Source organism: Ovis canadensis, chromosome 16 (genome assembly GCF_042477335.2).
Source record: "Ovis canadensis isolate MfBH-ARS-UI-01 breed Bighorn chromosome 16, ARS-UI_OviCan_v2, whole genome shotgun sequence".
Taxonomy (NCBI): domain Eukaryota; kingdom Metazoa; phylum Chordata; class Mammalia; order Artiodactyla; family Bovidae; genus Ovis; species Ovis canadensis.
Genome location: NC_091260.1, coordinates 51,028,747 through 51,050,074, shown reverse-complemented (window position 1 = coordinate 51,050,074; position 21,328 = coordinate 51,028,747). Strand labels below are relative to the sequence as shown.

Below are 21,328 nucleotides of genomic sequence, written 5' to 3'. Positions count from 1 at the left end.
TCAATAACCTCAGATATGCAGATGACACCACTCTTATGACCGAAAGCGAAAAGGAACTAAAAACCCTCTTGATGAAAGTGAAAGAGGAGAGTGAAAAAGATGCCTTAAAGCTCAACATTCAGAAAACGAAGATCATGACATCTGGTCCCATCACTTTATGGCAAATAGATGGAGAAACAGTGGAAACAGTGTCAGACTTTATTTTGGGGGGGCTCCAAAATCACTGCAGATGGTGATTGCAGCCATGAAATCAAAAGACACTTACTCCTTAGAAGGAAAGTTATGACCAACTTAGACAGCATATTGAAAAGCAGAGACATTACTTTGCCAAAAAAAGTCCATCTAGTCAAGGCTATGGTTTTTCCAGTGATCATGTATGGATGTGAGAGTTGGACTGTGAAGAAGGCTGAGTGCCAAAGAATTGATACTTTTGAACTGTGGTGTTGGAGAAGACTCTTGAGAGTCCCTTGGACTGCAAGGAGATCCAACCAGTCCATTCTAAAGGAGATCAGTCCTGGGTGTTCTTTGGAAGGAATGATGCTAAAGCTGAAACTCCAATACTTTGGCCACCTCATGTGAAGAGTTGACTCATTGGAAAAGACTCTGATACTGGGAGGGATTGGGGGCTGGAGGAGAAGGGGACGACAGAGGATGAGATGGCTGGATGGCATCACGGACTCGATGGACATGAGTTTGGGTAAACTCTGGGAGTTGGTGATGGGCAGGGAGGCCTGGCATGCTGCGATTCATGGAGTCGCGAGGAGTCGGACATGACTGAGCGACTGAACTGAACTGAATAACATTTAACTGAGAGACAGAACAAAGATAGCTTAATTCTTGCTGTAGTTTTAGAGAAGGCGAGGAAACTTTTGAGGTGGAACCCAGTGTAACGAAAGTTCGTTTTTATTTGGGTCTCTATTTAAATACTCTTTTCGTGTAGAGGGACTTCTCACTTTGTAAGTCTATGCCTCCCTAAGGTAGAAGCCAAAACCTCTTTTTTCTCAGCTTCTCTTGAAGCTGTGGAGTACACATGGGACCTGGGCTCTGCCAGTCCAATATACCTATGGTAAGACTTGACTTGGAGGTTCATGATACAAACAAGGCCCGAATCTGGCTAGTCCTTGTGGCTCAGCTGGTAAAGAATCTGCCTGCAATACAGGAGACCTGGGTTTGATCCCTGGGTTGGGAAGATCTCCTGGAAAAGGGAACGGCTACCCAACTGCAGTATTCTGGCCTAGAGATTCCATGGACTATACAATCCATGGTGTCTGAAAGAGTCAGACAGGACTGAGCGACTTTCACTTTCACTGGCTAGTTCTGATAACGGGGTGTGGCAGACAACCAGCTTTCAACACAGAGAGGAGAGGAGGTCTAGCTCCCCCTAGTGTCAGAGATGGAAACTGTATTCTGTGTCTGGGGCAGTTGCTGTCTGCCTCGGGCCAGTCCCTGTGGCTCAGACGGTAAAGTATCTTCCTGTAATACAGAAGACCCGTGTGCCCTGGGTCAGGAAGATCCCCTGGAGAAGAAAATGGCAACCCACTCCAGTATTCTTGCCTGGAGAATCCCTTGGACAAAGGAGCTTGGTGGGCTACAGTCCATGGGGTCACAAAGAGTCAGACACAACTTAGCGACCAACACCTTCACTTTGGGCCAGTCCTTCAGAGTGGCCTTCAAGTCAGGTGCTCTAGCACTTCCAAAGGTTCTGTGAAATCATCTGATGTTCTTTATAAATTACTTGTCTACTAAAACAAGCTAGGGTGGCTTCTGTTGTTTGCAGCAAAAATCTTGATACGATTTTTAGAAGATTTACACAGACAGAGAATTGTAGGCAAGGAATGCCCAGATCAGGGAACAGCACAAGCACAGACATGCAAGTGTGAAAATCCAGAGTGTATTGTTAGAAATATCACTTTATCAATGTGGCTGAGGAAGAAGGAAACTCAGAACTAGTGTTGGATGGCTCACCCAGGTTCCTGGAAGAGAGTAACACTATGAAACTGAAGCCGCGCCTTGAGGCATGGTGGTGTGTGTCAGAATTGGATACTAGCTGTAATGAGAAAGAACAAAATGGTATGGGTGGCTTTTGTGGCTTCTCACTGGGTGTGGTTGTCAGCCAATAATGCAGCAATCACGAGCTGGAAGTTGAATGCAGTGGGCAGCATGGGTTGGTCTTCATCACACTTCTGATCTTGATTTCAGTTCTGTGACCATTTATTGTCTATAACCCCTTGTATACTTTATTTAACCTTCTTGAGCCTCAGTTGCCTTATCTTTTAAAAACAAGAGGGCTTCCCTGGTTGCCCAGTAACTAAGAAGTCACCTGCCAATGCACAGAACACATATTCCATCTCTGGTCCAGGAAGATCCCACATGCCATGGGGCAACCAGGCCCCTGGGTCACAACTACTGAGCCTGCACACCCTAAAAACCACCACAATGAGAAGTCTGAACATTGCAACAAAGGGTAGCCTCTGCTTGCCACAACTAGAGAAAACCCTCACACAGCAACGAAGACCCAGTACAGCCAGAAATAGAAAATAAAATAAATAAGTAAAAATGAAAAGCAGGAATAATAAAGCTTACTGTCCTAGACTCATCAGCTTAAACATTCCAGGGACAAACCTGTAGACCAGAAGTAGATATACTGATCCATTGCCAAGATGGAGTTCACACCAGAGAACTATAGGATATCTCACTAAACAAGACAAAAGATAGATTCATTGCAAGATTTGGGGGAAGGCTAGCATTAAGTAAAATTTAACTGAAGCAATATTTTGATAGACTCAAAGAAGTCAACAACAATCCTAGACTGCAAAGTGGACCCAGGATTCTGTTTCCTTGGGAACGACCAAGTTAAGATGGATCTGAAATGCTGAGTTCAGACACCTCTTTTCTCAGGCTCTGCACCTGGGTTGGAAACCAAAACTACTCCTCTGTGTCAAAGTCACTTAACTCCTCTGAGAAAGAGTGAAATGTTTTATTCTTAACCAACTTCATTTCAAACAGCAAAGTTTCTCCTTGAATAAGAAAATGGCAGTCATTCAAAGAAAGGAGGTATTATGATACTTTGTTGTTGAAGAATGTCCTTGGAAGAAACAACTAGTTTTATCTGTGTTTGTTTTTTCACCCAGATGAAAGACAGGACAGAGTCTTATCCTCCAAATTAATTTTTATGCCTCAGTCTCCCCTGTTGGCCAAAGAACGACAAGATCAGCCCATAGGGTATTATTCTGTGAAATCCAAATCTTCACTGTAGTCCAGGTTCCACCAATTAAGAGGCTGTTTGGAGAGGTGGGTTTAAGTCAATCCTTTATCTTTTTTCTTTGTAATATGAGCTGTTGAGCTATTTGATTTGACAGTGGCTCCATTGTAGCACTTAAGTCTCTAGAGATCACATATTTGAGCAGTATAACAGAGGCAAATTAGAAGAGGAAATACTTTTCTTGATCCAAGTTTGTAGTATACTTGGACTCAAGATCATGTGGGCTAACATAATACACCAATCACTGTAACAAAGACAGTCATACAAAGTTCGCCATAAGGATTTTGTTAATATTTGAATGTTCACTTTCAAGTATACTTATAATTCAAGATATAATTTGGAGTCTAACTGTCCTTGTGTGCATTGTATATTGAAATTATATTAACCAGTTGAGATCTGAATGCATAGTCATTTTTCCAAGGATAAAATGCAACAATAATTAAAGTGATTACATGGATGTATACAACAATTCACCAAGAGGTGTACTTGAGATTAATTTTATGTTTGCCACATCTCAATTAAAAGCTGGGCTTTTTAAGGAAAAAAAAAAAGCGGATGAAAGAGTATCATTGAGGATAAAAGTTCCTTGCCCAAGATTATATAGCATTTTATTGCAGGAATAAAATTCAACAACAACAAAATTATTTGTGACTAATTGTGAAATGTTCTGATTTTTGAATGTACTGTACTATATACATGAAAGTAATAACATGAAGATAAGAAACTAAGATAAGAAAATGAGGAAAAAGGGTGTCAGTACACTCAAACTTTAAGATAGAGTATGGTAGCTTGGGGATTCCCCTGGCGGCTCAGTGGTAAAGAACCTGCCTGCAATGCCGGAGCCACAGAAGAGGCAGGTTCGATCATTATGTTGGGAAGATTCCCTGGAGAAAGGCATGGCAACCCACTCCGGTATTCTTGCCTGGAGAATCCTGTGGACAGAGGAACCTGGCAAACTACGGTCCATAGGGTCACAAAGAGCTGGACAGGACTGAAGCTACTTAGCATGCATGCACCGATCTTAGCTTAGTGGTTGAGTTATGATCTGAATTCCAGTTGTCTAGCAGTTTGTCTAAATCCACAGCCTACACTGTCAACCAAGTTACACTAAATGGATGCAAAATAATTAAGTGCTTAAGCATGCATGCTCAATCACTTCAATCCTGTCCAACTCTTTGAGACCCCATCTCCCAGAGTGTGCCCAAGTTCATGTCCATTGAATCAGTGATGCCATCCAAGTTAGCGTCCCATCCATCAGGGGGACAGCTCATCCTCGGTCCCCCTCTTCTCCTTCTGCTTTCAGTCTTTGCCAGCATCAGGGTATTTTCCAGTGAGCCAGCTCTTCACATCATGTCGCCAAAGCAGTGGAACTTCAGCTGGTATCAGTTCTTCCAATGCTTATTCAGGGTTGATTTCCTTGAAGACTGACTGATTTAAACTTCTTGCTGTCCAATGGGCATAAGATGATAACCCATATTCATTAGAAGGGCTTAAAAAAAATGAGGTCTTGCATTCAAAGAAGAAAATATAAAAGGGAAGCTTGACATTTCTCAAGGTTTTTATGATCCCCAAAGGAAGAAGAAATTGAGGGGAGAGATGAGTGGCCTTAAATATTTGAAGTTTCCTCAAATGCAAGTCAGGAAATATTACATCCTACCCTGCAGCTCATAGATCACAAAATACCATGGTTCCTCTGGGGGCACATTCTTGGGGCTAGGAAGAGGCAGCATTTTGATCTATTAAGTGCCTTTTTTGCTGAATCTGAAATTGAGGAAGTAAAGTACATTTTTCCTTAGTGGCATTCTTTATAATCTACCAAAAAGTTTAGAGTCAGTCAGGACCATGTCCGTCATAGTCCAGCCTTATCCAGTACACTTCCAAGCTCCTGAAGCGGATCTCATCACTGGGTAGAAGCAAGGTCTCACCAGCAATGGGATAAATACAGTATGCTACCATTTGAGCATCTCATAAGACATCTCCAAATCATCATTTTGGGAACCAAGGCTCCACTGTTCACAGCTCTTCTCAGCATCACTCACCACTCCATCATGGGGCTATGACAGGTCTGCTACAGAGTGCTAGTTGCTCAGTCGTGTCCAGCTGTTTGCAACTCCATGGAGTGTAGCCTGCCAGGCTCCTCTGTCCATGGAATTCTCCAGGCAAGAATACTGGAGTGAGTTACCATTCCCTTCTCCAAGGGATCTTCGTGACCCAGGGACCAAACCCAGGTCTCCCACATTGCAGGCAAATTCTTTACCATCTGGGCCACTAAAGAAGCCCTCTCTCCTCTATAAAGGAGCTCCCTAAATATAGGTCTTGTCTCCTAGGCCAGGAGCTTCAGTCTCTCAAGGTGGCATCTTGACTCATCTTTCACCTAGAGTGTGGAGGGTTCAGGGTATGCACAGAGGACAAGTTGAACCCTGAATACTCATCCTCCACTTGAGGGCACCGCAGAATGAGGTAGCAACTGTCCTGTGCAAGCAAGGGTCTAAGACAGACCTCGAAGAAGCACATGCTCTGATAACAAACTTCAGAGCAGAAAGAAGGGGCACAGTGAATACAGCCTCACCACTATCATTGCAGGCTCTGTGCATGAGGACAAATGGAAGCTTGTATGTGTTCTGGTCTTTTTAACCAAGAGCATGAAATTGCAAGATTTGATTTCACCTACTTGAGTTGTGCCATGGCCTTCCCTGGTGGTTCAGCAGTAAAGAATCTGCCTGCGATGCAGGAGACCACTTGCAGTGCAGGAGACACAAGTTTGACCCCTGGGTTGGGAAGAGCCTCTGAAGGATGAAATGGCAACCCACTCCAGTATTCTTATTCAGGAAATCCCATGGACAGAGGAACCTGATGGGCTATAGACATGACTTAGCGACTAAAACCACCACCAAACCATTGATGAGACTTTTCTAGCTCATTTTAATTTTTTGATTAGTAATTAAAGAATTTCTCACCTACTAAAGTGACTGAACTGAAAGAAATGACCCCCTAAACACTATACCAAGTGCACAGCATCCTTGTTAGTACACAGTGCTGGTGGATTTCTGCAAAATGGTATGGTCACTTTGGAAAACACTTTGGCAATTTCTTAAACAGTTAAAAATACACTTACCATATGACCCAGCAATCCATTCCTAGGTATTTACACAACAGAAGTGAAAACATAGCCACACAAAGACCTATAGAAGAAGGTTTGTAGCAGCTTTATTTGTAATCTCCCCAAACTGGAAGCAACCCAAATGTCCATCAACTGGTGAATGGATAAACAAATTGTGTAGTGACTGCATATAATGTAGTAATATTCAGCAAATAAAGGAAAGATCTATTGATATTTGCAACAACATGAATAACTCTCAAAAGGATTAGACTGAGTACAAGAAGTCAGACACAAAAGATTATATACTGTATGAATTCGATTTACATGACATCCTAAAAAAAAAGACAAAATGATAGGGAAAGAAATCAGATCAAAGATTGCCAGGAGCTGGTAGCTGGAAAAGAAGTAGGAAGGGAGTTGACTATAAAGGGGGAACTACTCTATATCCTGATTAGGGTCATGATTACATAATAGTATGCCTTTTGTCAAAACACATAAATTTGAACACCTGGAAAGGGTTTTAAATATTTACCATATGTAAATAATACCTCAAAAATCTGACTTAAAAAGAATTTGTAATGTCCTATTTGCAAATTTTATGTGGTTCATATCCAAGAGAAGTCTGCCAGCTTTCCTTTGTAATAGTTTTTTAAAAATTTAAGCAGACTGCCAATAGCTTACGGTGAATGATGTCGGATTCATGATCTCCGAAGCAGAAGATTTAGATTTGGGACCAGGGACCAGGCCTGATCACCAAAGAGCTATTGTGTAGCAAAGTTTTATTAAAGTGAAAGAGGACGGAGAAAGTTTCTAACATAGACAGCAGAAGGGGGATGGAGAGTAACCCCCTCTCTAGTCTTACCAAGGCCTTATGTATATTTTTTATATTTATATACTATCTTATATAATTATATACTTCCTTTCACTTTTGCGACTGATTTTGTGGGATTACCTGGTAACTCAAATGGTAGAGTCTGCCTGCAATGTGGGAGACCCAGGTTTGATCCCTGGGTCAGGAAGATGCCCTGTAGAAAAAAATAGCAACTCATTCCAGTATTCTTGCCTAGAAAATCCCATGGATGGAGGAGCCTGGCAGGCTACCATTCATGGGGTCACAAAGAGTGGGACACTACTGAGTGACTTCACTTTCACTTTTTCACTATACACTGTTACCAGATCCACTCCCACAACATACATCTTATCTCATAGAGAGAGTGCCTGAAGAACTATGGACAGAGCTTTATGACATTGTACAAGAGGCAGTGATCATGACTCTCCCCAAGGAAAAGAATGCAGAAAGGAAAAATGGTGGTCTGAGTAGGCATTACAAATAGCTGAGAAAAGAAAGAACCTAAAGGCAAAGGAGTAAAGGAAAGCTATACCCATTTGAATACAGAGTTTCAAAGAATAGCAAGGAGAGATAAGAAAGCCTTCCTCAGTGATCAGTGCAAAGAAATAGAGGAAAACAATAGAAGGGGAGACACTAGAGATTTATTCAAGAAAATGCAAGATACCAAGGGAACACTTCATACAAAGATGGGCACAATATAGGACAGAAATTCTATGGACCTAACAGAAGCAGAAGGTATTAAGAAGAGGTGGCAACAATACACAGAAGAACTATACATAAAAGATCTTCATGACCCAGATAACCATGATGGTATGATCACTCACCTAGAGTCAGACATCCTGGAATGCAAAGTCAAATGGGCCTTAGGAACATCACTACAAACAAAGCTGGTGGAGGTGATGGAATTCCAGTCGAGCTATTTCAAATTCTAAAATGTGATGCTGTGAAAGTGCTGCACTCCATATGCCGGCAAATTTGGAAAACTCAGCAATGGCCACAGGATTAGAAAAGATCAGTTTTCATTCCAATCCCAAAGAATACCACTGCCAAAGAATGTTCAAACTACTGCACAATTGCACTCATTTCACACGCTAGCAAGGCAATGATCAAAATTCTCCAAGTGAGGTTGCAATAGTATGTAAAATGAGAACTTCCAGAGGTTCAACCTGGATTTAGAAAAAACAGAGGAAGCAGAGATCAAATTGCCAACATCCTTTGGATCATAGGAAAAGCAAGAGAATTCCAGAAAAATATCTATTTGTGCTTCATTTACTATGCTTAATCCTTTGTGTGGATCACAACAAACTGTGGAAAATTCTTAAAGAGAATATCAGATCACCTTATCTGCCTCCTGAGAAACCTGCAAGCAGGTCAAGAAGCTACAGTTAAAACTGGACATCGAACAACATATTGGTTCCAAATTGGGAAAGGAGTATGTCAAGGCTGTACCTTGTCACCCTGTTTATGTAGCTTATATGCAGAGTACATCGTGTGAAACACTGGGCTGGATGAAGCACAAGCTGAAATCAAGATTGCCAGGAGAAATATCAGTAACCTCAGATATGCAGATGACACCACCCTTATGGCAGAAAGCAAGGAGGAACTAAAGAGCCTCTTAATGAAAGTGAAAGAGGAGAGTGGAAAAGTTGGTTTAAAACTCAACATTCAAAAAATGAAGATCATGGCATCCAGTCCCATCACTTCATGGCATCCAGTCCCATCACTTCATGGCAGATAGATGGGGAAACAATGAAAACAGTGAGAAATTTTATTTTTTTGGTGGGGGGGGGGGCTCCAAAATCATTGCATCCTTACCATATAGCTCAGCTAGGAAAAAATTTTCCTGCAATGCAGGAGGCCCGGGTTCAATTGCTGGGTTGGGATTGGAGAAGAAAATGGCAACCCACTCCAGTATTCTTGCCTGGAGAATCTTATGGACAGAGGAGCCTGGCAGGCCACAGTCCATGGTGTCACAAGAATCAGGCATGACTTTGTGACTAAATCACCACCACCAAAATCACTGCAGAGGTGACTACAGCCATGAAATTAAAAGATGCTTGCTATTTTAATTTAAGCTTGGAAGAAAAGCTATGACCAACCTAGACAGCAGAGTAAAAAGCAGAGACATTACTTTGCCAACAAAGGTCCATCTAGTCAAAGCTATGGTTTTCCTAGTAGTCATGTATGGATGTGAGAGTTGGACTATAAAGAAAGCTGAGCACCAAAGAATTAATGCTTTCGAACTGTGGTGTTGGAGAAGACTCTTGGGAGTCCCTCGGACTGCAAGGAGATCAAACCAATCAATCCTAAAGGAAATCAGTCCTGAATATTCATTGGAAGGACTGATGCTGAAACTGAAACTCCAATACTTTGGCCACCTGATGCAAAGAACTGATTCTTTGAAAAGACCCTGATGCTGGGAAAGATTGAAGGCAGGAGGAGAAGGGGATGACGGAGGATGAGATGGTTGGATGGCATCACCAATTTGATGGATATGAGTTTGAGTAAGCTCTGGGAGTTAGTGATGGACAAGGAAGCCTAGCATGCTGCAGTCCATGGGATTGCAAAGAGTCAGACAGGACTGAGGGACTGAATTGATATCTAACAATAGAAAGGTCTCCCATCACAAATGTCTTAAGATAACAAGATTGGGTTCTTGTTAAGAAGGAGAAACATCTCCTTGAGGTGTTTCTCCCATCAGAACAAGACCCAGTTTCCCCCACAGTTAGTCTCTTCCATCAGGAAGCTTCCATAATCCTCTTGTCCTTATCCTCAGAGGGCATACAGGATGAAAATGACAATCACAGAAAAGTAACCAAACTGATCACATGAACCACAGCCTTGTCTAACTCAATGAAACTCTGAGCCATGCCTTGGAGGGCCACTCAAGACAGATGGGTCATGGTGGAGAGTTCTGACAAAATGTGGTCCACTGGAGGAGGGAATGGCACGCCACTTCAGTATTCTTGCCTTGAGAACCCCATGAACAGTATGAAAAGACAAAAAGATATGACATTGAATGTTGAAATCCCCAGGTCAATAGGTGCCCAAGATGCTACTAGAGAAGAGTGGAGAAATAACTCCAGAATGAATAAAGAGGCAGAGCCAAAGCAAAAACAGTCCCCAGTTGTGGATGTGACTGATGATGGAAGTAAAGTCCGATGCTGTAAAGAACAATATTGCATAAGAATCTGGAATGTTAGGTCCATGAATGAAAGTAAATTAGAAGCAGTCAAACAGGAGATGGCAAGAGTGAACGTCTACATTTTAAGAATCAGTGAACTAAAATGGACTGGAATGGGAGATTTTAATTCAGATAACCATTATATTTATCACTGTGGGCAAGAATACCTTAGAAGGAATGAAGTAGCCGTCATAGTCAACAAAAGAGTTCAAAATGCAGTGTTAGATGCAATCTCAAAAATGACAGAATGATCTCTGCTCATTTCCGAGGCAAACCGTTCAATATTAAGTAATCCAAGTCTATGCCCCAACCACTAATGCCAAAGAAGCTGAAGCTGAATGGTTCTATGAAGACCTACAAGACCTTTGAGAACTAACAGCCAAAAAAGATGTCCTTTTCATTATAGGGGACTAAAATGCAAAAGTAGGAAGTCAAGAGATACCTGGAGTAACAGGTAAATTTGACTTTGGAGTACAAAATGAATCAGGGCAAAGGCTAACAGAGTTTTGCCAAGAGAACGCACTGGTCATAGCAAACACCCTCTTCCAACAACACTAAGAGATGACTCTACACACAGACATCACCAGATAGTCAATATCAAAATCAGATTGATTATATTCTTTGCGCTCAAAGATGGAGAAGCTCTATACAGACAGCAAAAACAAGACCAGGATCTGAGTGTGGCTCAGATCATGAACTCCTAATTGCAAAACTCAGACTTAAATTGAAGAAAGTAGGGAAGACCACTAGACCACTCAGGTATGACCTAACTCAAATCCCTTACGGTTATAAGGTGGAAGTGGCAAATAGATTCAAAGGAATAGATCTGATAGACAGAGTGCCTGAAGAACTATTACAGAGGTTCATGATATTTTACAGGAGGCAGTGATCAAGACCATCCCCAAGAAAAAGAAATGGAAAAAGGTGAAATGGTTGTCTGAGGAGGCCTTACAAATAGCTGAGAAAAGAAGAGAAGTGAAAGGAAAAGGAGAAGAGGAAATACATACTCATTTGAATTCAGAGTTCCAAATAATAGCAAAGAGAGATAAGAAAGCCTTCCTCAGTGATCAGTGCAAAGAAATAGAGGAAAACAATAAACTGAGAAAGACTGGAGATCTCTTCAAGAAAATTAGAGATACCAAGGGAACATTTCATACAAAGATGGGCACAATAAAGGACAGAAATGCTATGGACCTAACAGAAGCAGAAGATATTAGGAAGAGGTGGCAACAATACACAGAAGAACTATACATAAAAGATCTTCATGACCCAGATAACCATGATGGTATGATCACTCACCTAGAGCCAGATATCCTAGAATGCAAAGTCAAGTGGGCCTTAGTGGAGGTGATGGAATTCCAGTCGAGCTCTTTCAAATCCTAAAAGATGATGCTGTTAAAAATGCCCTACTTAATATGCCAGCAAATTTGGAAAACTCAGCAGTGGCCACAGGACTGGAAAAAGTCAGTTCTCGTTCCAATCCCAAAGAAAGGCAATGCCAAAGAATGCTCAAACTACCACATGGTTGCACTCCTCTCACACACTAGCAAAACAATCCTCAAAATTCTTCAAGCCAGGCTTCAACAGTATGTGAACTGAGAACTTCCAGAATATTCAAAGCAGATTTAAAAAAGGCAGAAGAACCAGAGATCAAATTGCCAACATCTGTTGGATCATATAACAAGCAAGCGAGTTCCAGAAAAACATCTACTTCTGTTTTATTTACTACACCAAAACCTTTGATTGTGTGGATCACAACAAACTGTGGAAAATTCTTCAAGAGATGGGAATACCAGAACATCTTATTTGCCTCCTGAGAAATCTGTATGGAGGTCAAGAAGCAACAGTTAGAACTGGACATGGAACAACAGACAGGTTCCAAATTGGGAAAGGAGTATGTCAAGGCTGTACCTTGTCACCCTGCTTATTTAACTTATATGCAGAGTACGTCATGCAAAACGCTGGGCTGGAAGAAGCACAAGCTGGAATCAAGATTGCCAGGAGAAATATCAATAACCTCAGATATGCAGATGACACCACCCTTATGGCAGAAAGCGAAGAAAAACTAAAGAGCCTCTTGATGAAAGTGAAAGTGGAGAGTGAAAAAGTTGGCTTAAAACTTAACATTCAGAAAACTAAGATCATGGCATCCAGTCCCATCATTTCATTGCAAATAGATGGGGAAACAATGGAAACAGTGAAAGACTTTATTTTCTTGGGCTCCAAAATCATTGCAGCTGGTGACTGCAGCCATGAAATTAAAACACGCTTCCTCCTTGGAATAAAGGTTATGGCAAACCTAGACAGCATATTAAAAAGCAGAGATATTACTTCACCAATAAAAGTCCCTCTAGTCAAAGCTATGGTTTTTCCAGTAGTCATGTGTGGATATGAGAGTTGACTATAAAGAAAACTGAGCACCAAAGAACTGATGCTTTTGAACTGTGGTGTTGGAGAAGACCCTTGAGAGTCCCTTGGGCTGCAAGGATATCAAATCAGTCAATCCTAAAGGAAATCAGTCCTGACTATTCATTGGAAGGACTGATGCTGAAGCTGAAACTCCAATCCTTTGGCCACCTGATGCAAAGAACTGCCTCACTGGAAAAGACCCTGATGCTGGGAGAGATTGAAGGCAGGAGGAGAAGATGACAGAGGATGAGATGGTTGGATGGCATCACTGACTCAATGGAGATGAGTTTAAGCAAACTCAGCTCTGGGAGTTGGTGGTGGACAGGGAAGCCTGGCATGCTGCTGTCCCTGCGGTCACAAGGAGTCAGACACAACTGAGCAATTAAACTGACAGAGCTTAAAGGAAAAATATATCCTTGAGCAAGATGACTTGTTTTGTTGTGTAATCACTAGCTCTGGGCTTAAGACAGTTAGTCTTAAAGATTGCTGTCATAACAACTCAGAGTTTAAGAAAAAACATCTTATGTGACTAAGAGGAAGCAATGCAGGAAAAAAACAGTGTGTCCTTTTCTCCTCCTTGAGAGCCTGGGACTCCTTTCTCCTTCTCAAGGGCCCCAGACTTCTTATCAACCTCCCTAAGAATGAACTCCCTCACTGCTTCTTTGATGATTTACTTTTCCTTTATAGCTCTTTCTCTCTTCTAAACTCCAGGTTTGTAGTTTCAATTTCTATCACAATTGCATACTGTATTCATTCTCAGTTATCTAAATGTTTAAAATTTTTAAAAATAATATACAAAGTTTACATATTTTCATTGTGTTCTATAAATTCAGGTAAATTTTTTTTTTTTAATGGAAAATTAGGGAGTTCCCTGGTGGTCTAGTGACTAGGACTCCACACTCTCAATACCTGATCAGGGAACCAAGATCCCACAAGCCATATGGTATGGCCAAAAAGAAGAAAAGTAAAAATGATTTTTCAGAAGTTTTCCAAGGAAGCTATTTTTCTTCAGATGTACTCAAAGTTGTCTATTAAAATTTAAAGATAAAATATAAAATATAGTTGAACTATCAACATTTATAATTAAAACTGTTATTTAAATAAAACTGAAATTATTGAATTCTTAAATCATTAAATATTTTTATAAAAGCAAGTCTTTGTTATTCTGGAGTTCAGCATTTATCTAGCTAACAAAGCCAATCTCTATCATGCTTCGTGTATGCCATGTCTGCTGCTGCTGCTGCTGCTAAGTCGTTTCAATCATGTCCGCCTCTGTGAGACCCCATAGACGGCCTCCTACCAGGCTCCTCTGTCCCTGGGATTCTCCAGGCAAGAACACTGGAGTGGGTTGCCATTTCCTTCTCCAATGCATGAAAGCGAAAAGTGAAAGTGAAGTCGCTCAGTTGTGTCTGACTCTTAGCGACATTATGGACTGCAGCTTACCAGGCTCCCCTGTCCATGGGATTTTCCAGGCAAGAGTACTGGAGTGGGGTGCCATTGCCTTCTCCGATGCCATGTCCATACTGACATAAATACAGCTTTGTGTGCTTAGTCACTCAGTCATGTCCAACTCTTTGTGATCACATGGACTGTAGCCCACCAGGTTCCTCTGTCAATGAGGATTCTCTAGGGAAGAATACGGAGTAGATTGCCATGCCCTCCTCCAAAGAATCTTCCCAACCTAGGGACTGAACCCAGGTCCCCTGCATTCCAGGCGGATTCTTTACCATCTGAGCCACCAGAAAGCAAATACATCTGTGAGTTACATGAATTGTTGGATGTTGCAAACTATTCTCAGTTGCCATTTGCAAGTGCTGCAAATATCATGCTAATTTATGAGTACCTCCAGAACCACTCACTGAAGCATAGAGAAGAGCAAGAAAATGCCAGCACTACTGGAAAACAATGCCTCTCTTGATCTCATGCTTTGGGAAGATGGGAGGCCCGCAAAGCAAGCTCCAGGACTGTAGGAGGTTGACTGTCCTGAAAACCCTCACATGTGATCCAGGCTATGGGTATTCTCTGAAGCAGAGATGTATAGAGAGCATAGGTGTGGAGACTTATGTATAAAACATAGGATAGAATCACAGCATTTAACCAAAACCCAGTGGTTCACATAGAATTAGAGGATATTGCATGTTTGGGGTTGAGAGATGAGTAAATATGTAATCTATATTTTTCAGGTATTTAAAAGCATTTTTAAATGCCCATTCACTTAAAAATTTTAATGCATTGGAATGCATTCTGTTTTGAGGGAGATTCCTTGAAATATAAATTCAATCCTATTACTCTCAATGAAAGACCATATCATGACCTCAAGAGCCCTGAATGATTGAGGTGCACACTTGCATCAGCCCTTCCACTCATCTTACGAGCTCCGTTGAGTCAGCCGTGGGATCTCGTTTCAGTTCTTCAGCAAGTTGCTTCCTGCAGCTGAGCCATTGACTACCCCATCACATGCCTGTGTGCTAAGTCGCTTCAGTGGCATCCGACTTTGTGACCATGGGGACTGTAGCCTGCCAGATTCTTCTGTCCATGGAATTCACAAAAGGGCAAAGAAGAATGCTTGTTATAGGCAGATTACACTATTCATTCTTCCTAAAACAAGCATTCTTCTTCACCCTGTTGTCACAGCTGGCTCGTTATCCTCACATCTCAATTTAAATATGCCAACCTCAGTGCATCCTTCCCTCCTGATCTCCTCAAGTAGACAACACCCTCACATAATCATATTCTCCGTCCCAGCTTCACCTCTCTTCCTTTAACACCCTTGGCTCCACATTTACTATTTGGTGTATTTGCTTGACGTCTCTGGCTGTCCTAGGACGTCAGCTCCATGGGATCTTGCCCGGTCTTGTTCCCTCTGGTATCTTTATCGTGTCTAATGAAATTCTTGCATTAAGTAGGGAGACATGCTTAAGAAGTACTTCACTTATATATATATTTTTTAATTCAGAAGAACTGCAGTGCCATGGAGAACACATTGATACAATGGATACCCTATAAGCACATTTCCTTCCAAAGATAAGCTTTCAGAGTACTGAGCAGGACTCAGTGACAAAATAAAAGGCATATCCATTTTATGAGATCTGTGGGAAATGAAAGCTTAAAAGCTGAAGATCATGGTCTTTTAACTGTTGCCTGACTTCCCCTATTCTAATAAGTTACTATTAAACAGACCACCCATCCTTTATTTATTTTTAAGCTATGTGACTCCTCAGAGACTTTAACATGCTAATATATAATCAGAACCACAAAAACCTTGTTCTTTTTTGAGTACAGATTAGCATTTCTTGGAACTACTGTTCCCAGCACATAGTTTGGGAATGCTGTGGGGTCATCATTTTCCTTTCAAGAGGTTGCAAGACCAAATTACATCCTGCTGAGGAAAATACTGCAAAGTCGGGTGGCAAAACAACAGCATGGGTCAGATTTGCCTGCTATGAACCTGACTCTATTTCCCCTCCCTCCATTTACTACTTCTCCACAGGTCTTTGAAACAAACAGCATTCCTGGATTATTAAAGCATGCAAAGAGATTATACAAATATCTTAACAGGTGGTCATGATCCAGGGGGAAGGTAAGGAATCCACATAGACTTTCCAACAGGGCTCATTTTATGAAGTGTATATGGAAAAATATCCAGAAATGTAAGTTCCCATCCTTTTTTCTGATTGTGAAATTGAAACAGTCGCATTCATTCATTCAACAAATATTTACATGTTGAATAGTATTTCAAGATATTATTCAACAAGGACTGCAGTTCAGTTCAGTTCAGTCACTCCTTTGTATCCAACTCTTTGTGACCCCGTGGACTGAAGCATGCCAGGCTTCCCTGTCCTTCACCACCTCCTGGAGCTTGTTAAAACTCACATCTGTTGAGTCAGTGAAGCCATCCAATCATTTCATCTGTGGCATGTCAAACTATGTTCTATGCACTGGGGATCCATCAGGTAATACAACAGACAAAAGTTCTTGCTTTGATGGAGTTAATAATCTACTGGGGAAAGGCAAATATTAACCAAAACAAATATCACCCACATAGTATATCAGGAGGTTAGACTGCTTAGTCGCTTAGTTGTTTCTGACTCTTTATGACCCCATAGACTGCAGCCCGCCAGGCTCCTCTGTCCATGGTGATTCTCCAGGCAAAAATACTGGAGTGGGTTGCCAGGCCCTTCTCTAGGGGATCTTCCCAACCCAGGGACTGAACCCAGCTGTCCCAAATTGCAGGCAGATTCTTTACCATTTGAGCCACCAGGGAAACCCAAGAATACTGGAGCGGATAGCCTATCCCTTCTGGGGAACTTCTTGACCCAGGAATCAAACCGAGGTCTCCTGCTTTGAGGCAGATTCTTATAACCGGGGAGATTATAAGTGCTACATAAAAATATAAAACAGGGAGAATGGCTAAGGAGTTCAATCAGCTATGACAGAATGGCCAAAAAGACCTCAATGAAAAGCAAACACCTGAAGGAAGTGAAAAAGTGAGCCATGTAGATACTTTACCAGCAGAGTAAACTGTAAAGTCTTGGGGACAAGACTGAAATGGGAGGTCTGAAGGCTTGCAGAAAATTTAGTGTGTCTGAGCAAGAATGAACAGGAGGAGAATAGTAAGAATTGAAGTCAGAGTGGTGGCAGAAAGTCGAGAGGACAGAAAGAGAAATAGGACCTTGGGCATGGAGAAGAAATGCAATGGACGTGATGCTTTCACAGGATCCTTCTGGCTGCCACATAGAAAATGGACCAGAGGCAGCTGAGGGTGGAACCTGGGAAATCAGATCAACAAATAGCAGACCAGAAAAAGAACAAACACACATAAAAACCCTAGTTGTGACAATTTCACATGTTCTATGTTTAATGAAACATGTTTATATACATTATCTTATTTGATTTTCATTGACTCCATATGCTCCTTTATAACATGTTGTTATGACTGTCTTGCAGCTGAGAAATTTGCACCATAAACAGGTTAAGAATCTTGCCCAATAACAGACAACTCTTACATGAAAGCCCCAAGAACCAATTCCAGAATCAAGGACAGTAACTCTGCATTGAGAACTCTGGTCACTACACTGCAATTTGCCAATTTCAGAGACCAAAGCAAAGACTTCTGAAGTGCTCAATGTCTGGGGAAATGCTTTTAAAAAACGTCAATGGTGAAGGCTATGTTAGAAAAAGTCAGACTTTAGTAGAGTTATTTATTTCCTTTTTTAAATAAAATAGTCATTGAAGTATAGCAAATATACAGAAAAATACACAAGCCCAGGCAGAGTTTTTAAAGAAAACTGTGAAGTTTCCAATCTGACCACCAAGTAACTTGAAGAGCATAAGAGCACATGCCAAATCAAAGAGAGTAAATTCTTGGAAAGATGTTCTTTCAGATACACATGAAACCTCTCATTAATTCTGTGCACTGCCTTCCAGAGTTAGAGATCATAGATGCCACAAAAATGACCGCCTTGAGACATTCCTTGCAGTTCAACAGTAAGTTCAACCTCAACCTTGCTATTACTGTTATGATTGAATCGCCAAGTGATGGAATGTTTGGGCTGCACTGCAAAGAAATAGCAAGTGTTAATTTTCCCCAAAAGTGACTTTTTAGAGCCATGAAGCTCAGGCCCTTTGCTGGTTTTTTGGATAGTAACTTTACTCTGTCTGAGATGTCCATATTGTAAACTGGGAGGCAGAGCACCCATTCTTGGGAAGGGGGGAACATTCTACCACCAAGAAACTGGAGAGAAAAATGACTGAATTTCTTCTAATTCACCTTCTCCTCTCCATCCCCATCTTTGTCTACTACTCCATCTCTAGCTTCATCTCTATCTCTAACCCCAACTCCATCTCCATTTTCTTTCCATCTCCAACCCCATCTTCATCTCTATCTGTAACTTCATCACCATTTCCTACTTCTACCTCTATCTCTCTATCTTCCTTCTATCCTTTCAGGACTGAGAATATTGATGTGGTCTTTGTGTAGGACAATGTCTATTTTTTAGGAAAAGCATGCTTCAGTATTTAGGGGCAACATCATAATTTTCATAACTGACTTATAGGTGTTAGACACCTATACAGAGTCAACCTAGTATGACAAAATGTTAGGAAATTCTTGATTCAAAGTGATAGGTATAGGAGTGTACCCTGTACTATTCATTCAACTTTCCACTGTGTTTGAATATGGTTATAATTAAAAGATGGAAAGAATATGTACAGACCAACTAACATACAATTTGTAAGAACAAATACCGATAGAGTAAGAAGAATGGAAGTGGGGAGAGAAAATATAAGGGAAAAACAACCTCCAAATCATGGGAAAAGCCTTGAACTATGCACCGACAATGATAGTGGGCATGAGCAGAAGATTAAAATGGATTCAACTCTACATACTTGCAAAAAGGGAGGAAAAAAAGGACAATCATCAGATGAGCCAAGTGAGTCCCTCCCCTCGCAGCTGGCAGAGCAGAGCTGCATCCGTGAGTACATGAGTGGACCCACATGCGTGCAGCAACAGGCTGACACCTAGAGTTCCTTGCATTGCAAGTTGAGTCTGAATGCTTTCAAATCCATTGGCAATGTGGAGTAATCTCTCTTATGTAACGAAGGCCTTGTGCTATTTGATTCACAGCTCCTCTCACGATGCGAGATTTGTTCAGTAATCCCTGGGATTGTAACTAAATACCCAGGGACATATTTACTCGCTTGGCTTAGTCAAGGCCCCAACCCCAACATCTTCATCCCTTCCAGTTATGAAAGGGTGATTTCTTTCATTTGTTTAAGGTGGCTCATCCTCTTCCAAGCATTCTCGGGGAACTCTTCTGTGTGGCCTCCCTGTGAGTCAGGTGAAAAAGACGGCAAAGATCCCTCAGGCCTCATCTCTGGTGGAGAAAGGGAGGTGCTGATGTGCATTGCCTCTGGTCCTTGGGAAAATGGCCAGAATAAAAGTCTGAACCAAGAAATGCCCCTGCCAAGTTGTGACAACAAAAAAAATCAAACAAATGTTATCTTTTAGGAGGCCTGTACAGGGAGCTTGAGAGGAATATGTTGAGAATTCCAATAGAGTGGAAGCTTCCAGAGAGCAGGAAATCCATCTTCTTATACCCCAGTGCCCCTCCCAGCTCTGAGAATATGAAGGGAAATCAACTCACATTTGTCAACTGAGTAAATGAATCAGTAAATGATTGAACAATGCATAAATGATTCTAACTGGAAAGGAAAGGCAAATTGGGTAAGAAAACCATGATGTTTTTTTCTTAAACTGAATAAGGGAATGATTTGAATAGCAAACCAGAAAAATAAAGCATTGTGGAATATATATTTAGTTACCCATTTGCTTTTGTGGTCTAAAGCAATGTTTAAGTAAACACAATAAATGGAAAGAATGTTGCCTATGCAAGTGAGGTATAAGTTAAATGACTAGAAACAAATTGTTCATTTGCACTAGAAACCAAAATGTTACCTTATAAAGGTCAAGGCTGAAGACTCAAAATCTCCTTAGATCATTCTCTGATATTTCCAGTCTAAGAGTAGGAATCCCAGTTCTATCAACCACAAAGGTTTCCATTTCACCCCTAGAAGCAACAAAAAATTCTTCCCTAACTTCTCAAGACAAACTATTATTTTAATTTTAATTCACTCAATTGTTATAAAAATAAGATTGTAGTGGAGAAGAGAGTATTATGAAATCAAAGAAGCAATGATAGGTCTCCCAAAAAGTTCAAAGCTTCTCTCTAGACAGACAGTTGTTTCTCAGAAAGCTACATTCCCAAAGCTAGAAATACAAAGCAGAAAGCTTTTTCAATTCTCCCTGTTTTTTGTACCATTCTTGTAAGGCTTTTACTGGGATTATTTTTTTCTCTTCTCCATAGCACAAAGAAGTGAATCTTGCTAAATGATAAAAGCCAAGCTTGTTGAAGCTGGCATAAAGCAACATTTTTACCTTGCCTGAACTGCTTTAAGTAATTGAAAGCATCACGCTGATAGCCAATGCCATGAGGCATCATGTAGTGAACTTAGGAGAAGTCAAGGGTTGTGACCTGAAAGTCAAACCTGGCTTAAGAAGCTGATAATAGAATTTGAACATTCCAACTTGGAGACAGTTACTAGTTTTCAAAGTAAAAAGTAGAGATTCTAAGTTTGTTCCCATTCTGTTTTACCCACCTCTTGAAGTTAACCCCTTTCTATGCTAACAAAGGATCTATCTGCCTGCCTCCGATTCTCCTGGGACCTTTTCTTTAGGCTTCCCCAGAGGATCAGCCAGTCTCAGTTCTGCTAAATACAGACCCCACTGCACTCTAGTTCTTTCCTAAGCATCTTCTGAGTGGAGCACCAATCCTGGCCTCTGGTCATGATTGTGTTGGTCTAGTTTGAGCTCTGAGTCAACCCCCAGGACTGTGATGGCTTCCAACTCTGAGTCAGGAAGAGTGCTGGAAACCATCTGCTCTTTTGTCAGGATCAGACACTTGTGGACATTTGTCCAGTGTCACCCTCTTAAGAATCAGATTAGAAGAGATTTTGCTTTGTACT

General features: G+C 41.2%; 1 long non-coding RNA gene across 1 annotated transcript in view; it reads left to right on the top strand.

Annotated features, from left to right (window-relative positions):
- The window catches only part of LOC138421546 (uncharacterized), an 81,367-nt gene that overhangs the window by 58,638 nt on the left and 1,401 nt on the right, over positions 1-21,328 (top strand). The window lies entirely within an intron of this gene.